Here is an 18,415-nt window from a genome sequence, read left to right on the forward strand (position 1 = left end):
TTCAACGGAGTGAGTGTCAGAGCTGAATCACATTAATTACAGAGCCACCAGTTAATGAGGTCTGTCTTTCCAGGGATAGTTTAATGGATGGTGCACTTTCCATCCTGAGTTAATTGCTTTATAAAATTACTATGTTAATTCATTACAGAAATCTCTTCATCTCTCCTGATAGAACAGCCACTTTTCACAAGTTTCTGAAGTAATAATAGTGGTAAAATTTGCCTCTCAAATGAGCAAATTTCCTTGAAATTTTCTGAGTACCTCTCAATTGTCCATCGTTCTGTACTTCAGTATGAACAAGCATTCCCCTGATTAAATAGTAGTATAGTATAAATATCTGAAAAGCCTGTGGTCATTGAAGGAGCTCAAATCATTCAATATAAATGAAAACAACAAAGAAAAAATAAGACATGTAGAGGTGTCAACATTGTGAAATTGGTCTGTATCCATTTCTCGCCAACCATGTTTCTCCTATGTTTATACCCAATTTTGACTCACCAAGAGTGTCTGAGGAATGACTATCGTGCCATGTGTACACACATGCCAGGAGCACAGTAACAGACACAAGTGTACTCCCCAGCACTGTAAATGATTTCTGTAGTTTTCACAGCCATGTTACTGTATACAGTACAGTATGTAGCTAAAGATCTGTAAAGCATTTTGGTCAAAATTTGATGGTGGGTGAAATTTAAAGTGAATAATTTTTTTTCTGTAAATCTAAATACAGTAATAGCCCAAATTGTCTGTCAGGGGTTTCCAGCCACTAAGGTGTATGTTAACTTTGGTTATTTTCAGCACTGATCTTGTTTTCTATAGTTTTGCCATCATGGAAATGTAAAACCATCAAATCTGTATGTTTGAAATAACATTTTTTTTATTGTAACCGCATGCTTTATGACAAAACGTTATAATTAATTTGGTCATCTTATATTCCATGTTTGAAGGCCAATCAACTTCTCACAATACAAGGCTGACATAAATGAATATCCACTGTCGTTTTTCCATCTGCAATTTCATTTCCATGTTGTCACGCATCTACCCTGACAAAATTCAAATAAGAATGTAAACCTTCCCATACATTTTCTTTTTCAAAGTCAAAAGACCTGTCAGTCAAAAGCAGGGGTGGTTCATACCTTACCAAGAAGTCCCCCTCACACACCAAAGCCAGGTGGACCGCTTTTTTTTATACAGGAATACTGTAAAATGACTGTAAAAAATAAATACTGTAACTTGCTCGCAGTAGATAGCTTGTACATTGCATAATGCAATTACACTATTCATCTAAGTTCTGTAATTTCAGTTATTACAGTAATAAATTCAGTACTGTAATTGTTGTTATAATAAACATACTGCTGAATGTATTACAGCAGCTAATTGCTGCCAGCAAGTTATTATACATTTTACGATATTCCTATTAGAATGTGATTCACTTGCCTGCAATAAAGTAGGGAGGAGCCGTGGCTGATTTAAACCCAACCCACCCCTGGGGGGACCACTGTGTGTGTCCTACTCCAGTGGACTCCAACATATTGTTTGGTAATGGCTTAGGTAAGGCTGAATCACGGGACTATGCGGTTCAGCCTTCAGTTAAGAATGCCTTAAGAGCCACTCAGAAGCCCCACTAGTCATTCTTGATTTCAAAAAATGTGGTTGTACTTGAAATGGCAATAAGAATGTCGCTATGTGAAAATAAAGAGAACTAGTTTATAAAGAGTCTAATTTCTTTACTAGTGCCATACAGTGTCATAGGGAAAAACCAATTGACTTAGCAAATACAACCTGAAGCTGTTCATAATACACCTGACCACATACTGGCACTGTTAAAGTGCTGATTGCACTGTGGCACGTAATTACATCAAGTTACATCAAAGTATATCTATTGACGGAGTAGAAAATGTAATTTTTTTGATGAAACATTAACAAAAATAAATTGAAAGCATCAGTGCTGATATGACAGAAATATATCAGATGTGCTCCAAATATACACCTATAATCAAGCTGCACCATGCAGGTTGACTCCAGAGACAAATTCTTGTCTGCTGAGATAAAACAGATCAGGCACTATTAATTGATGCTCAACAAAACAGGTTTTGCTCAAAGCATTCTCTGAAAGTGATGGACTAATCCTTTCCATAAATATTTTTCAAGCCCTAATTAATCAAATACATAAGTTGTTTTCCCTCATCTCCACCTTCTTTCCTCCTCCCTCAATCTCACAGAGAAGGCGCTACAGGAATACCTTACCAAGTAAAAGAGTCCAGCGTATGAGTGAAGCTCTCCAGTTATAATTATGCGTAAGCAAACCACAGCCCGTGGTTAATTATTAGATAACACTATTTGTACACAGCGGGGGATGATTAATTTGGTTGTCTCTTCATTTTTTAACTTTAATCAATAATTCATTTTAATTTTGGCACTTATTTAGACCTGCCAGCACAAATTCGGAATCTAGCATACAGGAACCGTTCGCAAGGGAGGTAAAGTCAGAAAAGGGTAGGTTTCAATACATTTCATAGCTGAGAGGAAGACTTTCATTTCTGTCAAGAGCCGAGCATCAACTCTCACCACGCCTTCAAGCGTTACTCTTCTCACAAACTTAATTACTGTCTTGTGGGACCAAATGGATCCAAACTGATCTGATCGTTCTCAAAAGCCCTAATCCCTATTGAATCTAAAAGCAGCTTATGGAACGTCATTGAACTTCACGAACTGAAATCTCAATTGAAAATCTACGAACATACTTGTCAAACATTCACATCAAATAAAAACCTGTGTACATGAGTGGTGCATCAAAAGACTTAAGTTTTAAGATAATATATTGTATATTCTTTTTCAAATTAAAGAACAGGAACAGGAACAGGAAGGAATTACAAATTCTGCAGCTCCAATCAGACTTCAACAATTTTACAGATCTGAATGTTACAATTGTCGTAGTAAATACTATTCATTATTATGGTCTGGTTATTGAGCTATTGACTTTTATTCTTTATTTGTTTGGGGAGGGGAGGCGGGAGATAGCTTCAGATTCACAACCTGTCCTCACGCAACCATTATTGGCAATCACAAGTTTTTCTGATGAAGCTATCTGTAGCCTGGAGGTTGGTGCCTGAAATACTCTTTGTTATTTGTTGAGTGAGTGGAGAAGGTCTCAATGATATTGCATAATTGATTAAACGCAATAAAGACGGCCCAGAGCCAGCTGGGGATTTTCAGATGCCCACAGCCTGGTGACCCCCATCATTGGCTCGGCATTTCTCAGGATTGAGCCTTATCACTTCAAAGCCATGGTCATCCTATCACTGCTGAGTTACTGCTGCATGAGCAATTACATTGCTGTGTGCACTGAAGATAAAATGAGCTCTCCATACAGAGCGGGAAGGCGACATACACAGTATCGATAGCAGCATGTCCTCCACACCATACCTGTCTGTCACCCACTTCACACTTACAACTGACTTGACCAATTATACAGCATAGTTACTGTGTCCTGGGGAGTGTTGACATTTAATTCCAAAATTACAAAGGAAAAAATATGCACTGTCTGATATTCCAAATTTGAAGGAGGACTGACAGATTTTTCATTTCCTGCGATGTACATTTTTCCAGACGTAAACAAAATAAAAGATTTATCCTGCCACCTTAATCATGCTCACTCCCCTGCAACTGTGTAATGGCAAGTGAGAAGCCTCACAACCTTGACGAATTGAGTTCCTTACACTTAATGGATCTCTCTCCCTCTCTCTCTCTCTCTGTCTCTCTTTTTCTACCCTGTGTCTGTGGGAAAACTTTAAACTTCTTTAAAGTCTGCTTGGATTCCCAGAGATATTTTTGAATTGCGATGTAAGAATTAAAGTCTAGAAAATTAGTTCAGCTGTTTCTGCATTACTCCTGTTGCTCAGTTCTGTGCTTTGTCGTCTGAATTTATCATCTTCGACACCTGAATCAGTAACTGTTGCATTTCTTTTGCTGTGTGCATGTGTGTGTCTGTGTGTGCGTGCGTGCGTGCGTGTGTGTGAAAGTGTGCATATTAAGCTGCCTGTTATTTGCCTATTTATCACGTTTATTAACAACTAAAATACATTGAGTCATTAATAAATTACACTCTATTTATTACCTAGCACAATTCAAACAGCACACAATGGGTCAGAGCTTTCAGAAGCCTCTCAGTCCAATGCCGCCTTTATCTATGAGGCATTTGAGAAAATCTCCCAAAGCTGCCAGACTTCAAGTTTAATGAAGTCTGCTCTTGCCAGTCCAGTTTCAAGTAGCATTTTTACCAATTGTCTCTCAGACTTGAAAGATAGAGAAGTCTGCAATTTCCACAGATCCCAAAAACAGTTAGGGAAGCGGCCTGTGTTTAAAAACAGAATTATGTCTGTGCTGCAACACAACACTGTGAAGGGACTTGCTGAACAAAAAAGCACCTTTAGAATTGTAGACATTACTGGACACATAAACACAAGGATGTGATCTGATTTATCTCAAGGGCCTCCATGATTGCCATGAGTTTGGCCACTTCTTATAGGCCAGAGGTCTCTTGACACCAATTTAGTGGTCATCCCCGGATGTTCTCGGTGCTCAGACCTTGAGAGCAGTTGATGGATGGCCCTGTCAGATGAACCAGGCCTGGCTCCAGGGGGGATGGGTGGCAGCACCTTGGTCCCCATATTGCAGTGGCATTTATCAGCCTGCGTTGGGTGAACGAGTCCGCCTGCTGTGGAGAGCCAGGACCTGACAGCAGGTCAAGGTACGCGGGTTCCTGCCAAGTGGTCTGAGACTCCCATTATCCTTTAGTCACTTCTCCATCATTCAAGCAGTAGTCCACATGTGGACATTTAGCAGGGCTGTAACAGTGATGGAAAAACACACCATTATATTGTTGCTGGGCGGCTTAGCATGAACCTGCTCAGCCACTCAGCAAAACATGTTGTGATGGGATAGCCAGATACTTACTTCAGCAAAGTACACCTCGTGAGGTTTATTTTCTAGCACATCTAAAGGGTACATGAGACTTGATAGAAGATACTGTTTATTTAAATCAATGTACAAAAAAGCCAAATCAATTGCATTAAAATATTTTTAAGATACAATTACAATGTGAAATGATAATGTGCAGTAAATATCATTAACAACAAATGAGATTAGAAACCATCTGTACAGGAAAAAGAAAAGCAAAGGAATATCATTACTGAAGTGGAAAATTCAGTCTCTACATTTAAACAGTGCTGGGTCTGCTGGCTGTGATACTGTTTCTTACAGTGTTTTCTATCTCTGTAATTTTGCCACTAAAGTCTTTAATGCAACAATAAATCCCAACTAGCTCTTCCATCTGCTCTATGTGTTGCGCTGTGATCCGATTGCTATTGCTGCGAGGTTCTATAGCCAGAGAGACAGCTTGTAGAGGCGAAGTGATGAGAATTGATTACTGAGCACAGCATGAGTCATCTGCCTCAGGAAGTGCTTTAAAGCATTATTGGAGGATTCCCTCTTAATGGATGTCCACAGACAGGTGGAGGACCGCGGATTAGATTACCCTATACATTCTCATTGTTTTAAAATAGGACAGCAGTTTTCCAAATGTCAAACAAAGTTAGGATGTAGTTTGGTACGTGATTTTTCGGAACTTGCCCTCCTTCGTGTAAATGTCAGAGCACACTGTGTTTGCAGCCCTTTGACAAAAAAGGTCAAGCTGTTCCAGAACTCTGTAATAAACTACTTTTCAAACAGGAGTATGACAACATGATGAGAGAAAAGGCCAGTTGAGTGACACATTCTTTTAGGGGGACTGTTGCGATAGCGAAGAAAGTAAATGTTAATACCACAGCAGACAGACTGAAAACAAGATTACAACTGCTCTGTTACAAGTTTGGGAAAGCTAGGCCAGATTCACACCAAGGTGTACTCATTCTGATGTAACAGTTGCAAGTCTCTGATGTATTGTTAATTGAACTGGTGTGAATATCTACATTTTTCAGTTTCATCGCAGTCTAGTTATTCACATTTAGATAAAGTTTGACATTTTCATACATTTTTATATGTTCACAATCACATTTTAAACTGAACCGTCACTGATATTTAGTCTTTAATTTCATTTGACAGAGTGCCTCCTAGTCACTGAATTCTGTACTATACCATGAAAGCATCATGAAGCAGGTTACTGATTTGTACACAATAGTCTAATTTGGAAACAATTTTACTCATAACACAAGATTATACAAAGTCTGTGATGTCAATTCTCATTATATGAACATTGGTTATTATTTCTATTTTGCACCTTACAGAGAATATTCTGTGACACTTGAGCAAGCTGCTTCAACATTTGTCCTCAGCTTTGACTTGCATAAATCTGCAACGGTTGTGTTGAGCTGCTGATTGCTGAAATGACCTGTAATTGTCTGTGAAGATAAAAAGGCTCACTTAAAGACTTGACTTAAAGGGGACTGTATATAGTCAAGTCAACTCAAGTCAAGTCAACTTTATTCACTAAGCATATTTAAAAACAACTGACCAAAGTGCTGGTTGGGGAAGTGAGGAATAAGTAAAATGTTTATTTTCTGAATCCAGCAGTTTTAATAGCTAACATCCATGTTTAATGTTCGGCACTCTGAATGCAGCACACAAGCAGCATCAACAGTTAAAACTCCTCAAGACAGCAAAGGCCTAATTATACTTATGCTTTAACTGAGCCCATGGAATAAGCAATGACATTTGATCAGAGGATCTAAGTGACTAAGAGTAGGTATGGTGGCAAAGGAGATCAAAAACATAAGAGGGTGCCAACCAATTCAGTGCTTCAAAAGCAAACAATAAAACCTTGAAGTCAACTCTATACCTAATTGGGAGCCAGTGAGGGGAGGTCAGTACAGGAGAAATGTGGTCCCTCTTTCTAATGGCAGTTAGGAGTCTTTATTGTACAACTTCAGCTAGACCATACAAATTAAGGATGTAAAATGACATCTCAGAAGGACAGAACTCTGCACTGACTGCGGCCACCGTAGTCTGCACATCCCTCCTGATCACAAGTCAAGATGCTTGCACACCAACGTCAAAGAGAATATTGCCTGGAATTGGTGATTGGTGCAGCAAACATTGTTATCTCTGTGTTTCTCGTGATTATAAAAACTGCAGAATCTGAATCTGCACTCTCCTCTGGTGTGGAGGGTGCAGTTCAAAGCCACAATGAATACACGTTGTGGTGTAGGCAGCACCGCGTTCGCCTGTGTTTCGATTACGGCCGAGTTCGCCTTCTTATCAAGTATACTAGCTGCTTAACACCCATGAGTAGAGAATTGCAGTGATCAAGTCCAGGGATGGGCATACAACTAAAAAAATTTCTAAACAGTCACACAGTGGAAAAAAAACATTTACACATTTAAACGACAAGGTTTTTCCAAGATTTGCCGCATTTCAATTTAAACCGACGTGCCACCCCAAATGCAGCCAAGATGTAGATGTAGCTGCTGATGTTTTCAGAGAATTTGATGCAATCGGGCTCAAGCCGATAGAGCAGATGCTACACAGCTTGTCACTCACAGTCACTGTCAAGTTTTTATATCTTACATGATTTTGCATCCTTCCAGTGCTATTGGAGTATGTTAGCTCAGTTTCACAAAGTTTGTATTTCACTTTATTTTCTGAAATCGACTCAAAGTGAGACCAAATGGCACATTTATTTTGCGTTATTTCCAAAGCATTTTGAGGAATGTCAGCTCAATTTTTGCCACGCACAAGCAGAAGCCTACATTATCACTTGAGAGCTGATCAGGGAACATATTTCCAAATCACGACCTCACTCAACTGTCAAAACCGACACCAGATCAGCACTAATACTTTTAAACACAAGCCTTTGACAATTACAGTGAGAACAGGACACTATGAAAGGAAATAGTTATAAATAATTTTGAAAACACTGACATATAAAAATTAATTTAATCATTTGTTAATGCTTACCGGACAAACATTTAGAAATCACACTCCTAACCAGGCCAGTATGAAATAAAGGCATGCTTGATTTGTTTCCTAATCCTGAGATAAAAGAAAGGCTTGACTTTGGCTATAGCCCTGAGTTAGTAAAAAGCCACCTTTCACAATTGAGTTTATCAAATAGGAGGGCCCAATTAAATATCATAGCAAGATTTTGGCATGTTATTTAATGTATGAAGACAGAGGCCCTAGGTTGTACATCAAACCTCTAATAGAGTAAAGGGAGCCAGATGAAATAATCTCATTAAGCAGGAGAAAATGATTTGCTATCCAGCATTTAATGTTCTTGAGCCAATCAAAAAGTGGCTTCAGAGAACACCTGCCACTAGGTTTCAAAGGGAGGTACAGTTGGGTATCATCAGCATAGCAATGAAAGGGGATACTACATTTCTGAATGACAGAATACACAAAACGCAGGGGGAGCATATATGAAGAGAGACCTAAAATGGACCCTTGGGGGACCCCACAGGTGATGGGAACAGAGGAGGATGAGAAATGACTAAAATTGACAGAGAAGGTTCTGTTCTTAAGCCGTTCCCTGAATGCCAACCACATGCTCAAGATGGTCAATTAGTATAACGTGGTCAACCTTGTCAAAAACAGCACTGAGGTTCAACAATAGCTGTGCTATCCTTAAACAGTTTTGATTATTTGACAAAAATTTCAAGTGTATAATGTACTGCATTTAAACTGAAAAGTATATGAGCATTCAGGAGTAAATCCATTCTTTTATTTTGTGATAATTAAAAGAGGGACAGTAAGGAATTTCATGGTTTTATAGTCTTGATTAAACCTTCTCACAGCCTCAGTTTCGAGCACCTGACCTGAATAAAAAACATGATTCTAATTACAAACGAGCATTACAGGTGGGTTAATGTTCCTGAGCTAATGGGACGTACAGCAGATGTTTATTAACATTTTATATTTTTCATGTCTTGTATCATATCAATGTTTAATATTAATTTGATTAATTGGGGAACATTAAGCAGAATGCTTTTCTCCCCATGCGACACGCGCCTTCGTTGGTTTTGACATTCCCCGATTACAGACAAACCCACCGCAGTGTCACTGGTGTCGAGGCGCGACAGAGCCACAGCAAGGGCAAGGTGACAGCATCCATCAAGAATCACATCTGTTTAATGGCAGCTTCGAGGCAGCAGTGCCACTGAAATGCCACTATTTGCATTCTGAGGGAAAACAGAGGGGCTCCTCCAATCAGAAAACACACCGCCAGTTTCATTGTTGATTTTCCCAGCAGCAGGCTTACTTCCCAACCTTGCCACCTGAAACTAATTTTGTGGTCGTATTGATTTTCTTAATGAAAGAACAGGCCAGGCAAGCAAAGACAGGGGGCCAGTTGATGCCATGCTTGACAGCTCTGTGACAATGACTTGAGCATGAATGCATGTTTTGCCGGGGGGGGTGACGCCTACAATGGGGCCAATTAAGAATTCATTCGTTCTCCTCCCTCATTGTTTGTACCTTCATGCCACAGGTGTTCTCAAAGAAGCTCCTCAATTGTTCACCCTTTCCCTTGCCTCTTACCTCAGCAGCCCCCTTTTGTTGTGGATTTATTTTTCTCCTCAGTTTGGCCTGTTAAAATGTCACTGTAGTTCTCCATGCCAAGAAGCATAAGGGAATTACAAGTGAGTGATACAGGAAAATTCTTTATTTGAAAATTATTGCCATTCATTATGTTTAGAGTTCCTAATAATGAATATTATTCAAAACAAATATGGAATACTTGCTTAATAATAAAAAAAATAATATGCCATATTCATATCTTTTCCCTCTCTATATATTTCCAACCCTGTACCAATGGACTCCATATCCATGATACAGACTTGCTGAATTTAGAATTTGGATAAGGGCATCTGTTCAGCAGATACAGCTCATAACAATAACGTGGGAAAAAGTCAGAGGCAGTATGCAAAATGTGTTTGCAAATCCCTTCTGGCAGACTCCATTATGAATGCATTACTGTCAGCAAAGGCAAGTGTTCATTATGAGGTGTGGACTGCTGAGGGACAGAAATGAGGATCGTGATGACGCGAACTCACTGGGAAAAAGGGGCAGGGCACCACATGAGGATCACTGTTTAAGACCCGGGGTGTGGCCGGACTCAGACTCCTCTAGCTATGCTTGCATTCTCTTTGTAGAAAGGAGCCCCTCGGGAGACAGGCCCCTACAACAAGCAAATTCAGTTGGAGACAAGTATTGACAAACAACAACTATGGGCTTTCCCATCGTCCTGCAGGGCAGGATTTCAAAGCGATGCTGAAAACATACTCACTAATAGAAAAATGAAACGGTAAAAAGCCAATGTTGTGCTGGAGCCTGGTGAGTGAGAGAATGAAGTAGAGAAGGAAGAAAGAAACACAGCTGGGAGTTCAAACTGGGTCAAAAATCCCAAGTGTTGTGTGAAAGTGTTCTGAACTAACAGAAGAATCATCCTGTAAAAACAAGCACTCTTCTTATCCTGTCCAATCATTTTTTTTAAAAACTTTTCTGTGACTTCACACCATGAGCTCCAGGGTTTTTGAGTGAATGTCATTTTTTGTCATCCTTTGGTTCAGCATCCCTCTTTCAAGGTAAAGTAACAAGCAGCCTTAAATAATGGCTGCATAATGAGATTCTAAAATTTGAATTAATGTTTAAGTTACAAAGTTACTTTTAAGAAGTAAAATAAAGTGGTGGCGGCCTTTAAAAGCTCCCAAGCTGTCTTCCATGAGAAATTAACCATAATTGAATTCCTTTGGCATTCTGGAAATGTGTGGGAAAACCAGGCTATCCGAGGCAAAACACCTTGAGTAAAGCAATACCCCCTTTCTCAACTGCGATATATTATAGGTTATTCATGTTATTCACTTGAAAATGTAACTTTTATGAATGTTAAAGTCTATTTGTTAAAGTTACAATCTCGAAGATTTCCATTTCGTTCTCTTTGGCGGTACCAATGGCGAGAAACGGTAATTGCAGGTGTGTTTTTGGACCTCACTTCCCATAGATCCAACCGGATCCAACCAGTGTCGCCTGTGTGACGTCAGTCAGTTGGAACCTGGGCCACGCCAACTATAACACTTACTGAATAAAAAACGGTTGTTATAAAAGTAAGGTCATGTACATACTCATTCATTGTCTAACATTAGGCTAACTTAAGCTGTCTTTACACTGCCGAGCCGGGTTAAAATGATGTAGCAGACCTGGGGTAAAATTAGAGATGATCAATTTCCACAAATGTTCTTTATCCACCTTTTGCCCGGTATGAACATCTTTACACTGCAGAGAAGAATTTGCGGGATTCGCTGTGGCTCGTGCAATTAGCATCTCGTGCACAATAAACAGTCTTTTTCGTGAATGATTGTTGGGTGATATTTTCATAGACCGTATAAAAATAGGATATTTTTGAAACAACTGCCTTGCAAAATGTTACCCCTGGTGTTTCTGGTTTTGCTAGCTAAACTGTTTGAGGATAAAGCTGAGCTGGGTGTTAAATTAGCAATCAGAACAAGTAGAATAAAACAAAAACAAAGGAGATTTAATCAAAAAAGGGCATCAAGGCTGAAGGAACATACGAGGAAGCGTAATAAAATAATAACAACGCTAATCCATACTGCTGTATTCTTTTATTTAGTTTTGTCCGACTTGACATCTTTACACAGAAATCAGACCCGGCTCTGCTCCACCTATACCCCGGCTTTATTCTGATCAATATATTGATGAATTTGATGGCAATGTAAATAACGGTAACGTTAAGGCCAGTTCAGATCAATGATTCGCAACGAGACAAAACGGTTTTAGAGTGTTGCAGAGAAAATTGCAGCGGTGTGAACTGGTTAGTTGCAGAGCGTCTGAAGCCGTTGCCTGGGGTCTCAAAAGACCCACCTTGTCCAATCGCCAAGTGCAGTTTTAGAACTTTTACAATCAGACGTCTTGGAATTTTGCAAGTTGCATCCAGTCTCGTTGCGAATCATTGATCTGAACTGGCCTTTAGCTAGCTACATTGCAACGTTGCAACAAGGTAGCATTGCATTCGAGAGACGGTATGCGAGGTCAGTACCGGTCGGTAGTGTTAGCTAGCGTTTTTTCTAATTGTTAGCTGACATTAGATTGTGTTAATTACATTAGCTAGCTAGCTAACGCAACATTACCTGATATGAGAGATGGATACTGTGCACAACGCTGTCTGAACTAATGTTGCCTTTCTTGACATGGTCCGGTAGCTAGCATTAGCTGTGCAAATAGCTATGTAATTTAGTAATGTTACATTGTCATAAAATGTAATACGAAATCTACATCAACAAATAATATGACCTCTCATGTTACACAAAAACTTTTTAGGGTTCCATAAACCCCCCCCCCCGCCCCTTTCTCTGTTATTGTAACGCTAGCAGATACCGTAAAAAACAGTACGCCGCTCCCACACAAGTAAGTTGAAGAGCGAGCCTGTTGCGTTAGCTCTGCCTACCCTCTCTGGCAGACCAACCACTGATGGGTGATGGAAAACGCGTCACTAACTATGCGCCGCTTATGAATTTTTCCCAGGAATGTCGCCACAGACACCCAGTTCTTTAATCATAAATTTTTATAATAGTAATAATATAAATTAATATAATAATAGGCTCAATCACCATTGTGTTACCTAATTCGGCGATAGATAGTGACTTAACAGATAATTATTTTAATGAAAATCTTCGAGATTATTACTTTAAATATAGCTCTGGTTGTTCTGCAAATTAGTCCATTACCTCTTGTGAAGTAGAGAACTTGAACTTGCTTGAACTTACAACAATCCTTCCCAGAAACCATTTTAAGTGTGAGAGAAAGAATAAATGAAATGATTAGAGAGAAAATTGACCACATATCCCATTTCTGCGCTACATTCCAATAAAAAAATGACATTAAAAATAGGTTGAGGCAACTGGCATCATGTTAGGTATTCAAGTCATTTCAATATCTGATTTAAGCCATGGATTATTATTCAAGCTATTTATGTCTTTAAATCAATTTCACTGAGATGATGTTAACTGCCTTTAAGAGTGAGTACGTAATTGCATTACAACTGAACATACAGCAAACAGTAATTCATCTTTTTGACAACATACAGGTCACCAGATACCTGACATTCATGATGCATCTGCTGTGCTTCACTACTCCTGTCCTGTCCTCCAATCAATGAAATTATCTAAAAAGAATTTACATTGATTAGCAAATTTAATCTGCTGCGCATACAGCTGAGAAATTCAATACTGATATAAAATTCTCATGTCCAATGGAAAACATACCAACATCTCCCCCTGTAGACTCTAAAATAATTACTGGAAGTCAATCCACATCTGCTATCTCACTTATTGGTTGGATGCTCAGGCAAAAGCTATTACGTTTTTTTGTGGAGTTCAATTAAAAAAAGAGGGGAAATGTTGACTATCTTTAAATGATATGAGGTCTAGGGATCACCATTCCCAAGTAGGGTCATTTTAGCTTGCACTCTTCAACACTCTAATTAGTTGCTGAGTGTCTTATCTATAATTATTTTTTTTTTAAAGTGCAATAACGGAAGAATACTTATCCCTTTTTCACATGGTAAGTAACTTGTAACCATTTCACATTAATTCCGTGAACGAGATTGTATAGCCTTATTAATTTATGAACATAGATTAAAATCAAATACTATGTTGTACACAGTTATTTGTGTAATACATTTGATTTTGAAAGTTATAGAATTTTCAAATTTGAATCTTTCTGCCACCTGCCACCTAGTCTTCTGTCCAATTTCTGATGTCACAAAGCATTTCTCACAGTGATAGTGGGACCCCATTTGTCATTTGTCAGAGTTACACTACCACAAAATGAAACCATATTCATCATATCCACCTACAGTATTGTGTTTGTGACAAGAGCAAGGTTTTCTATTTTTCACGCTTTGCTGTTCGGTATCAGATCAATTCAGTGCATATTTATTTTCATGTCAAACAAATAAATGAAGTGCTCTGTAAATGCATAACTTGACTTTTATTTTCCTGAGATTTTATGTACTGTACGATTGCTCCTTTCACAGACGTATTAAATGGGATATTTGTATACATCTACATCACCCATTATGTCTCATTTCTGGCTGTATGGTTTTGCAATGACTTCTCTGTGGGCTCCCAAATTATTAAATTCAACTTGTGACTTGTTTTCACATTTTAAACCTCTCTTTACCTTGATAAATTAGACCTCTCATAGCAGTAAGGTGCGTCTCTCCAGGTATGATGACAGGTCTGAGTGCCTTCATGGATTTGACATGCCACAGAAAAACATTGATAATATTAATTAACCACAGGTCAAAATTAAGTGACTCTGTTAATTTCTATAAATACCATTTAGTTTATTAAATAAATAACAGTTCTTTTGCTAATGTATTCTGTTTCAGCACAACATTCAATTTAGAATATTTGTGTAAATTGCAGCTGATCGTGCAGACATAATAATTAGATTCAGGACATGACACATAAAGAAGCGCTTCAAATTATTCCAAAGTATATAATTACCAGACAGAAAGCAATTCAGCCATCGCAATCCTGTGTCCTGGTTGCAAATGTAAGCACACACACTTTCACTAAGATACACATTTACACAAAAAGAGACTATGCTATCAAGGACCTAATACCTGAAATCTAGCGCTGAAAGGTTTCGCTAAATGCAGGACGAGTGGTTCAACATTACAGGTTTATGAGGATGTCAGAAATCTAAAATGGGAATTTCAGATTGCAAAGAATTGCAAGGCATGAACAGACAAACATAGGCCTGACTTTGCCGAAAGAGACTGATGGCATAAAATGGATAATAGAGAGGTGTGTTGTCGAAGTATGAGTAAAAGGCTGCATCACCTGGGAGTCATTTCTGAGGCTGAAGACAGACAGGGTGGACTCTTGTCTGCTAGCACTGTCTCTGTCAATGATCCTAATGTAAATGGTAGAGCCAAGTTGAGCTAGCTTTTTCATTTTCCAAATGAACCTTTCTCTGAGACTCTCTGGGACTCTGACATAAGGACCAGTTGGGCCTATGTCATACATTTTAATGTAGGGGCGGTCAGTACTACTGTGTGGCAGCCTCCTCCCCTCCTCTGAAGTATGGTGGAGCGGAACAAAGGAGGTGAGTTTGTCATCGGTGGCTGCACACAGCTTCACGTGTGTTTGGCTCGGCTAATTTGGTTTGAAAATTCTATTCATCAGAGTTAATTCCCCCTGTGTGCTTGTGGCACTGTGTAGACCTGTGTGTCCTTGTAGACTGAACCATGGAATCCCAAGGAGAGTCTTTACTTGGGCACCGTAGGCTGTGTGAAGCACAGGTAGCATCAGGCCAACCAAACTAATCGCTCAATTGGGCACTGTATTCCTTCCCCCCCCATCTCCCTGTACATTACAGCCGAACTTGAACAGCCTGTTAATCATAAGAGAGGGCTTTAAGCAGCAACGTGTGGATATTGAGAATTGGCTAATGGATGGAAAGTACATTCTCTGACACATTAATTCCCTTCCCTGTCAGGCTGCATCATAGTGGAACGTGCATGATGGGAGACCAGGTCCCACCACACCAGGGCACCTGCTGCTTCTCCATCTGCTGTGTGGAACAGCTTCTTTCATTGCCCATTTTTCAGACTAATGGCCCCGCTTCTTTTCTCTTTGTAAATTTTTAAAAACATGATGTTTTGGTTGTGCTTCTCATTTGTTTTGGCCTTGGATATCCAACCTTCGCTCACTGTCTCTCCTCCAGAATGAGGGCACCAGTCTTGAAGGAGCAGGGAGAGAGCTATCACAGACCTAAATTCCATCTGTCACCCTCTCTCTCTCTCTCTCTCTCTCTCTCTCGCTCTTCTCTTTCTCCCTATTGTACTTTTAATTTGATAAAGTTGTCATGGCAATGATGTCTCATGAGAAACCACAAGCCATGAGAACAGTTGATTAAAGGAAATGACTGGGATGTTGCACAGACTGATATATATTTAAGCCAGCATATTGTTTTTCCATAAATACATTGCCTGTGTTTTGATACAGTACCAGGAAAACATAAGGAAAATACAATCTTCAGGTCAATAGTACAGGCCAAGTTTTATATTACAATGGCCGTGTGCCTATTTCGATCAGCATATGTACCAATTATATGTATCCTTCAACAAAATATGATTATATGAATTTTAATACATAACACACACCCGAATAAAGTGTAACTGCTATGCAAGTACTATGTAAGCAAAGCATTTTTATGTTTTGTCATACAGTAAGTATTAGATAACAAGTTGCCAAAATCTCTATTATTATTGGGGGACTTGTTTATACAACTTCAAATTGGCTCCCCAAACCCACATTGGGTTCATTAATTGAGTCTCTGAATGACTCAGAGAATTTGTAAAATTCATGAAGCAATCTCATGTGTTAAATACATTGCCTCAAGTCAGCATTACATTATCGTCAAATGTTGAATTAATTAATTAAGCATATTAAAGCGGACAACACATTTTCATGTAACTGTCCAAGTACGGCGCTACAGACATGGCATTTGTAATTCTGAACGTTATCCTGCAAGAGCCGTGAAAAGAAGGCTGCTCATCTAAAAATCCGCTTAAAGCAGTCATTGCAAGTAAGCTTTCAAATGTCATGAAACAAAAATGGCTCTTTTTCTCCCGAGAGCCTGACTGTTGCACATTGCTTGCTCTCTGTAATCAGGGAGCTTAAACCACTGCCATCCAGACAATGCATGCCTACCTCTGTAACTCTAAATAATTTAGTTGCGTGATGTCAGTCATTCAGGTTGAGACAGGGGATGATAAGACTATGCATAAAATGTGTCGACCATATTCTGCAGAGATAAGCCACTGAGCGTGTGCCACCCACCAAACCATCAGTAATACTCAAATGTGTTTAGGCAGCTAAAGTGTTCTTGATCCTGTCCATTACCTCCAGCATAAAATGAGATACATTACCAGAATACTTCTGCCATTTGCCATTCTTGACTTTTTTTTCTGTTTAACACCCACAGGAGTATGTGAGCAAACAGGTGACTTGGGTTCGAGCAACACAATGAGTAGTGTGGTGTTTTCTGAAGTGCAAAGCTACCAATGTGCTCCTTGTTCAAAAATAGGTAAGTCAACATAACCCTTGACAAGACTATCCCCCTGCATTGCAATGCCACACGAAACACAGAATTGATCGATATCAGTGACAGCTTGCTGTGACCTTTGTACAGTGCAGTGGTCATGCACATTCTGTCTGACAGCTTTTCTGTGTAGAGTCACTGCTGACTGGAGCAGATATACACTCTAGATTATTCAGAACCTGTGCGTTAACACTGTCTCAATATGTCTCTCAAAAGTAAAGGTTTAACATTTCATGTTAAATTAAAAAAAAAGGAATTTAAAATAAATTTTAAAAAACTTACATTTTTTAATAAGAAAGTTTGTGGTTTTCTGTCTTATATTCAAACACAGTGGTTCCCAAACCTATCCTTGGGTACCCTCAGCTGGACCACCTCAAGCACACTAATCGAGCATTTGTTTAGTTGCATCAGATGTGCTTGATCATGGAACACATGAAATACCTGTACCTAGCAGGGGATTTCCAAAGAGAGGTTTGGGAACAATTACCACTGTAGCATGGTTTTGTTTCAATATAAAATGAGGAAAAAAATGGTACATTACAGTATATGCAGGCAATAACTCAATTTTTTGCCTTCTACGGGCACATATATCCCACAAAGGAACTTATTGGAGTATGTATTAGTATTAGAGTATGTGTTGTATCCCTTTAAATATTAATACATATTACTACCGGATATGTTCATGATCAGATGGCCTGAGGAATCCAGAGTATGTAGCTACAAAATTAATGCCTGGGACTACAGCATATATTGTGTACAACTGCTTAAATGTATCATTAAAGGAGCAGTGATATAGTATTTTTTTAGTTTGTCAGTTCTACCTGCTTTCCTACTTGAATCCCAGTTCTAACAGAGCTTGGCCCTCAGGCTACAAAGCACAATGTTTCTGTGAGTTCTGTTCAAGGGAAGAACAAATATTGAAACAGAACTCATGTGACCTTACACTTGCCGGCAGAATTCATTTATATAGATTTTCTGTATGCCGTGTAATAGGCATTGCTGGATACATGTTGCATTCTTGTTTAAACAGCGTGATTCAATTCTGTTTGAGGTTATCGCACTCATGAATTAATCAATGAGGAGAATTAAAAAGTGACGTATATTTTGGGAAGGAATTGCAGGCCAGGCTTTGGGATAAAAGCAGATCCAGCTTGAGGAATTTGATGGCCCTAAACAAGATGCAGTTGTGGACTAGAGATCCAAAAACAAATAAAATATAAAATGAAACTTGAATTATGTGGGCCAGTGACAGGTGTGTATCATAAAAAGAACTCAATGTAGTTGTTTAGTCATC

At 39.0% G+C, this 18,415-nt stretch overlaps 1 long non-coding RNA gene across 4 annotated transcripts in view; it reads right to left on the minus strand.

Annotated features, from left to right (window-relative positions):
• Window positions 1–18,415, minus strand: part of LOC135255382 (uncharacterized) — a 184,364-nt gene that overhangs the window by 11,666 nt on the left and 154,283 nt on the right. The window contains exon 5 of one of the 4 annotated variants that reach the window (XR_010330164.1): window positions 7–4,844. The exons of the other annotated variants lie outside the window; for them this stretch is intronic. This is a non-coding gene — a long non-coding RNA (uncharacterized LOC135255382). Of the gene's footprint in view, window positions 1–6; window positions 4,845–18,415 lie in introns of those variants that run through there. 4 annotated transcript variants of the gene reach the window in all.

This window comes from Anguilla rostrata, chromosome 5 (assembly GCF_018555375.3).
Source record: "Anguilla rostrata isolate EN2019 chromosome 5, ASM1855537v3, whole genome shotgun sequence".
NCBI lineage: Eukaryota > Metazoa > Chordata > Actinopteri > Anguilliformes > Anguillidae > Anguilla > Anguilla rostrata.